Source organism: Anser cygnoides, chromosome 19, assembly GCF_040182565.1.
Source record: "Anser cygnoides isolate HZ-2024a breed goose chromosome 19, Taihu_goose_T2T_genome, whole genome shotgun sequence".
In the NCBI taxonomy this organism is placed as follows: domain Eukaryota; kingdom Metazoa; phylum Chordata; class Aves; order Anseriformes; family Anatidae; genus Anser; species Anser cygnoides.
In genome coordinates this window covers 10,725,948-10,733,612 of record NC_089891.1, presented here as the reverse complement: position 1 = coordinate 10,733,612, position 7,665 = coordinate 10,725,948, and the positions used below count along the sequence as shown (strand labels likewise).

At 38.7% G+C, this 7,665-nt stretch overlaps 1 long non-coding RNA gene across 1 annotated transcript; it reads left to right on the top strand.

The window, feature by feature from the left end:
• The first annotated feature begins 1,271 nt into the window (after positions 1-1,271).
• On the top strand, positions 1,272-6,808 carry LOC136786631 (uncharacterized). Its single transcript, XR_010825812.1, has 4 exons — positions 1,272-1,430; positions 4,237-4,341; positions 4,883-5,005; positions 5,861-6,808. It is a non-coding gene; the product is annotated as an uncharacterized lncRNA (long non-coding RNA).
• The last annotated feature ends 857 nt before the right edge of the window (positions 6,809-7,665 follow it).

Here is a 7,665-nt window from a genome sequence, read left to right as displayed (position 1 = left end):
TTCTAGTCCGAGTGTATTTCCAACATAAACTATGATACTAGCAAACACTATCATTTATTTACAGTCCACTCTTAGCAGTTTATTAGATTTTCCAAGATGTATTTTTCATTTAATTGAATGAACAGTTAATGAACTCCTAATAAATACCTTTATATCCAAGCAACACAATGAGATATCTCCCTGTGCTCACAGAGCTGTGGTAACAGTGCAGTCAGGATCCCTGACTTTCCTGTTGCCTAAATCAAAGCTTTGATGTCGATATGAAAAGTAGCAGCTTTGTGTCAGACCCTGAGAAGCCATTGGAAATCTTTTTCTCCTCTCCATTATGGTTCTCTGGAAGTAAATCATCCAAATTCTTCTATTCTGCTTTTCCAGGAAAGTGTAATTTTCCATCCCACAACAGAAATATATATATATATATATTTGCATTTATGTTTTTATTATATTCAAAGGAACCAAACATATTAGTTTTCTTTTGTATAAAATAATGTAACTCATATCCCAGGTCTCTTAATCTTTTCTGTAAGCAAATAAGCACACACACTATGCAGAGTTTTTTTGTTGTTGTTGCTGATGTTTTTTTGTTTGTTTGTTCATACGTTTTTCAGTAAATCCAGGTCACAACTAAGATCTCTGTGTATTCAACAGGACACTGTACTTCCCCCCAGAGCCTATACGTTAGCTAGAAATGATAGGCACAGGACATGTTACCCACTTTACAGATGATGGATAAATACAAAAAGAGGCATGATATTTCAGCAGTGGTGGAAGTGAAGTTCAGATCCCCTCCTCATGGAGTGCAGTCAATCTCAGTGATGCTGAGGTCCCAGAAGAAAAAAGAGTACATAAAAACTGTGGTGGGAAAGAAAACTCTGCTTGAATGTCTTTTATTAAAAAGTAATGAATACTTTGCCTGTTCTGGGGCTATTCTGTTAATTGCTGAAATCTAGACCTAGGCTATCAACCGTCCTAAGGAGCACTGATCCTCACCTTTACCAGCGCTGTGCTCATTCTCACCAGCTGATGATTTGGTCTTTGGTCATTTGAGTGCTACCCACGCTCAGAAATGTTAATTAAGAATAACAGAGCCTCTCTTGCGAATAGTGGTGGCTCTGTTTCTTTAGTTCTTTTAGTAAATACTTTATTTCTGAAACTAGAGCTCCTGAACTGATTTATGTTACAAGAGTAACTTTCCCTTATAATTAATTAATTGATTACTTAGTTAATTGCTTAGTGATGTGATCACTCAGGTCTGTTATGGCATCTGGTATGGTCGATAATGAACTCTTACTAAATGGCTTGTTCCTGCTGAGATCTCTCCTCAAAACATGGGGTTTGCTTTTGTTTGGATGTGAAACAGAAGGAGGGTTTTCCCACACCCTGCTCTGATCCTTCTTTTCATCACAAATTTCACATTTTGAAATCTTTTGGTAAGTTTTATCCATGATTCCGGAGAAAACTCTATATGCGTAGATTGATGCTTGAAACATTTCATGAACAGCTATGTTCTAGTGAGGAGACATTTATTTATACAGTTTATATTTAAAAAAAAAAAGTATGTAATTACATCTCATTAATGGTTATAGTGCATGATTTTTAGGAATAAAAACTGTGTGTTAAGGTTATTTTCTATTAAAATTATTTGGGTTTAGTTTTGCTTTTAGCTAGAATTTCCTTCAGAAAATATAATTATAACAAATATTTAGTTCATTAAAATTTCAGAATGAATGTTTGAAGGGAATTAATTATCTCTGGCCAGGTTATTTCTTGAATATTCATTTCTGATTACCATCAAAGCAAGTCATCTTCAGGCAAGAATTTGCAAAAATAATGTTTGACTTGAGCATTTAAACTTCTATAGCAAATAAAACTTTTTTTTTGGTGAACGTCATCTACAACATTTCTAAAAATTAATATACCCAAATTGAAATGTCCATCCCTAAAAAATGATATTTTTAATTTCCATTAAAACCTGGAATATACTCAGCTGCATTTCAATTCATAAAAGCTACCCTAATGGATTTTACTTCTGAAGCCTATCTTTTGCCCTGTGCAATGAGTTTCAATTAAGTGTCATCTTTGTTTTTATTCCATGTCTGGCCCATGATGAGACTTAAAAAAAAAATAATAATAATCCTACTGTAACATATCCCATTTTCCAAAGACTTATTTTATGCTTAATTTTTAATGAATTATAACAAATCCCTGAACCTTGTGGAGTTTGAAGCCAGCATCAAGTTTTTCAGGGCAGGCTTTCCCTTAACGTGAGATTTTCTGTTCAGGTTTAACTAATCTCAACCCAGGATTATAAAGCAGAAGTACATGGAAAAAGTATCTGGTGAAAAAGTAAGGAAGCCGTGCTTGAGTACCGAGCAGGTTTGTTTCATGGTTGACCAGCTCTCGTTTTCATTTATAAAACTGAATACAAACTACTTGTATCTCCTTTCTTTCTAGCTGTAACTGACCTGCATTAACCTGGCTACTCAATACCATTGGTTTTGTCTTTCCAACACAATAGATACAGAAGTCCTCTTTTTTTTTCCCCCCTTTTCTCTTCCTTCTCCTCCTATTCAACTTCAGCACTGTTTGGGAGAATGGAAAAATTAATTGATTTTCCCTAATGATGTCTCAGGGAGCAGATCAGGTTAACCGTGGGCAGCAGCTGCAGTTTAATTTGTGAGCGTGCAATTGAAAATTATACACTCCTTGGATTACTGCACCTGACCATGAGGCTGGCGTGCTGCCTGCTGTGGCTTAAAAAATAAAACTCGCAAAAAGTCTACAGAAATTCTAGTATCTGTGCGGATGTATAGAAGGAATATTAAATAGCAGAAAGGGGAACAGAGATCCATCCATATGTGTCTGGAAAAATAAGGAAGTTAGTAATTTTCTTAAAGAAATCCAAGAAAGCTGCTCTCGGGAGTCACTTTGATGTCATTTGGTGGTGTTAAACCCAACCTTACTGTTCAGGAATTCTCTCAGCAACCAGAAAATGAAACTGAGAAAAACTAAGCAACAAGCATAAATGATAAGCCATTAAACACTGGTTAATAATCTAAAGTGCCAGGAAAGTATCAAAGCGTTAAGATTTTAAGTGTTTTCAACCATATTTGTAGTTTGTTTTGGTTAAAAAAGACAGTTTCAACCTGAGAAGAATGTTGATCTATGTTGTTATTTTAAAATTGGCAGTGTGTGTGCATTAAGTTGAAGCTTGGGGTTTTTATTTGTTAGTTTTTCTGATACTTGACATGTTTAAACTTAAGTCATTTCACTTCCAGAATATGCTTAGTTTCTCTTAGAAAACAACAAAAAACGTATTTTAGGTGTCCCTAAAATAGAAAAAGAGAAACCAGTGTTTGGACCATTAGATTTTTCCATTTGAAATCATTAATATTTTGCAATCTGGATGAAGCTGTGGATATTTGTACTCTGAAATGTCAGCCAGAATCTTACAATTTCACATACTTGTCACCATTTTACAGGCTTCAGGTTCATATTACAGATTGGTGGTAATGTTTTTCAGGTCAGCTAAGTGTTCCCTTCTCCTGTCTCCCTTTCCCAAAATCTCACATTTTAAAGAAAATCAAGAAACAAATTGGAGTCTCAGACAAATACATCACCTAGATATCACAAGGGCAGCCCTCATGCAAACCTTGGAGCAGGCTGGGCTCCTGCATGTCCGATACAGCTATGTAACACCACGGGCAGTGGAAAACCTGAAAAGAGATGCCTACAAACTGCAAAGATGATGGCTGGGTAAAGGGACATAGGTGGTCTAAATTCTGGAATAAAGAGTAATCAATAACCTGCTTCACAAAAGGTGGGAACAAATCATACTTAGCTGTTACGAGATAGCCCACCCAAAGAAAAATTCCCATCTCCTCTCTGGAAACTGGAAGCTGCCCCCAGTCTCTGCATTTTCCCTGCTTTTTGTCAATCCTTTTCTTTCAATGCGTTTCCTTACATGTCACAGGGAATTCCCGTGCCAGCGCTCCAACAGCACAAGTGACTTGCAATGCAAGACAAACTTCCACTTGCGCTCCTGACAAATGCACAAAGCACAAATGTATGAAGCACAGCTGCGCTCGTACCCTCTAAATGTTTCAAAAGGGTTTGTCTTCCAGGAAACGTGGTCATTTGTCAGCTTCCTACACTGAAAGTGCTTTAAAGCAAATTGCACTGAAAATGACAGCCCTGCAAACTACTACTTCCACTTATATTTATTTTTTTGTGCAGTCCATCTGACAGGGGCAGAGGAAGAAAATCCGCCTTACTCTATGTCTTTGCAACAGGAGAGAGGGGCAAGCTAATGCAGTTCACCTGTTCTGCTCTTCTGGCAGGGTAAGTTTTTCTTCTTTGCTTATGTCTTGCCCAAGCCAACATAAAAGGTTTCTCTGTCCCAATACTAGTTCTTTTGCTGCTTTGAGCTCAGAAAGGGAGAGAATTTATCACTTGCAATTTCGTATTGTCCTGGTTCAGAGGCGATAGACGCAGTCTCGAGCCACTGTTGACATTCCTGGCATGTATGGATAGTACAGGCAGTTTACATTTACAAGCCAAAAACATAAAGAACAACCTTTCGTAAGCATTTGCTTTTATTGTGACATCTCAGCTGTGCAGCTGTGCTGTAATCTCCATGCCAAGGAGATGAAATCATTAACTTGTTTGAATTCTTGCTTTTATCAGAGCAGAGCAGCTATCATAATGGAAGGAGTAACTTCTCGCTAGGTTAAGTGGTTTTAATTTGTTCTTAGCAGGAGTCTTTTGACTCGACTGTCAGATGGCATTTATATAATGCCGATCCTCTTCAAAGCACTTCTGCAAGACCAATTATCTCAGAACATGCTCTTGCAAACTCATTGTTGCTGTCCTTCCTTTGTAGTGAGCGAGGGACCGAGACACCAAGAGCCTGCTGGCCTGGCTGCTCGGGGCTGGGGGTCGCACCTTGCATTGTCCCAGGCTGCCACAGGAGACATCACAGAAGGGCTTAGGAGAAGTCACAGTGGTGAGGGTCCTCTCTGCACTCAGAAAAAAATGGAGAGGAAAAAAAAAAAAAGGAAAGCTAAATCCCCAGCAATACCCAGAGTAGCCCCCGCCCTGCTGCCCAGGATAGCAGGGAGCAGTGTGGTTTTAAATGGAGAAAAATACTGCGTATAAGGAGGATTTTAAAAGGGAGTCTCAGGTTCAGGTATTCAGGATGAAACATAACAGTTTTCTGCTCTTACCAAAAAGTTCATCTGGTGCCAGACAAAACATCAAGTCAGGAACACAGTGGGTTTTCATGAGGGAGAGAGGAGCATACAGAAGTGTTAGGAGTTGTGTTTTTTAAAATGTGGAAGTATTTATTTAAAAAAAAAAAAAAAGACAAACTAAGAAGACTGCTTTCTTACAAGAAGTTAAGGTCTTGTGTGCCAAAGTCACTTCTGAACTTGGGACTTTGGTAGATTTGGTAATTTGGTAGCATCTCCTGTGTTTTCACCTTTCGGGTGAGGTCTGATGCTCTCTGCCTCCAGTTTGCGGCCTGTTTATCTCAGGTAATTCAGCAGTGAAGACATAACCTCGAGGGCTTCTAGAATCAAGAGAGGTGGACGAAGGCTAACCACAAACACAAACAAAAACATTCAGGAGCAGGCACCTTCGTGCTGGTAAAGCTGAGAGCAGGAAGATCCGGGATTACGCTAAGGTGTCTAAGGTCAGACAGGTTAGACTAAGGTCTAAGGTTCCTAGGTTTCAGAAGGACCAGTTGCCATCTCCCATAAAAAATCTTGTTGTAGGCAGGTGATCTTAGATATTTGTAACAAAAAGAAAAAAAGGTATAAAATAAGATTTTGTTTATCCTAGACTCCTTTTATGATTCCAGGTGTCCGATGTACAAGGGACTGTAATTCTAAAGCAAACAGTGACCGTGGCAGTAAATGTAATCCCTGAGGGGCTGATGTGTGTTTATATCATTGCTCTAAGGCTCCAGATCTTCTCTGTAATGAGTAAAAGACAAATATTCCCAGAGCGGGAGAGGTGTGTGGCTGAGCGAACACTTTGCTGAGGCGCAGAAGGCACTGTGGAAAGGAGACAGCTCAGAGAAGGTGATGGGAGGAAACCATTCAGAAAACTTAAGGAAATCTCATGAAAACGTGGACCTTCGTCTCCAATAATTCTGCACAGAATTTTTTCTTCCTTGCGCTCAAATTGTCCTCTCTATGCACATTCACAAATAGAAATAATATCTGTCAGGAATAAAAGCTGTGAATATCCTGGACACAGCATCACTCCGTTCCAACTTTTACTTGGGGGAAATTGGGGTCTACATGCTTTCCTGTGCTGTCATTACAGCTTAGAAAGGGCCCCTTTGTACCAGCTGTCTTAGGTTCTGAGAGGCTCTGCCATACGGCTTCCAAACCATAACTTTCTGCATTATGTTTCCTGCAAACTGTTCCTAGCCATTCCTAGCTCAATTGTATCAAACTCGGGCAGACTGGTGTTATTTCAGAAGGGTTCGCAGACAACAAATAGCAGCATTTGCTAAATACATGACTGCCAGATTCTACGTGGAAGAGTAATAAAATGCAAAGTACATAACTCAGCTCCACATAGCTTGGTCTGGCTGCTTGCCCTTTTGCCTCTGAATTGCTTTTTGAATCCCTGCCCTGCCCAATACAAGTGAAATTATTCTAATTATACAGTTTGAAAGAGTCCCTAGTGACATGCTGGATAGTGATCGTTTCCTAGTTCACTGCAAAACAATTTCGCATATAATACAGATTACACAAAGGGTCATGAGCTCATAGAAACTCTGAAACTGTCTTTGAAAGCTTTGTATTCTCTCCGAGTCTAGGTCACTTTTGGGTATGGATTAAAGAAAGATGATGAACCTTCTGATATTTTCAAGTAAGCTTGTAGACATTTTATTCTTAATTTCAGACTTGCATCCTTTAAAGAAATAGAAATAGATCTGCTCTTTTCCTTATTCCATTTTCAGATGCATGATGAATTAAGCAGGTTGTGCTTGTCAGCTCTGTTTATTAAGATGTACCAAAACCAAGCCCCAGAACCCAAACAACATTCTAACCAAAGGAAGTTCAAAGTAGGATCCAGGTTTTTTTTTACCTGTTTTCCCCTTTTAAATGACCCAAACCCAAATTTTATGGGCATTCTCATCAGGATTTGATCTCTGCGTAATCACTAAGAGGACCTGCAGAAGAGTCAAAGTCTCTAGCTCAGAAGAAGATAAAATACAGATATAGAGATCTGGCTGTTCTTCAAGAATCTTTTTTCCAGGCTATGACACAAAATCTTTGCACAGGAGGATGGATGTAGCACCTTCAGTTATCACTTTCTGCCTGTGCAGGTTTCCCTTCCCAGCCAACTCAGACAATGGCAGTCTTCTACAGAAACATTGTCCCAATCTGCAAGAGCAGAAGTAGTAGAAATGGTTGTTGTTTTGTCTGATTGATGGTCTCATGCTCTAAGATGTGCTGCATCCCTTAATATGTGCTTATAACTATAATTGAGTATAATTCGGGCCATCAAATTATATGGGAAAATATGTAAAACTACCATTGTTAGTCAGATCGATCACTCATAGGATAAAACGGGGATGCATGCATGCCCTTTGCATATCCTGTGTCAAATATTTTCCCAGTTTTTGTATAATTTTCTGTCTTGAAT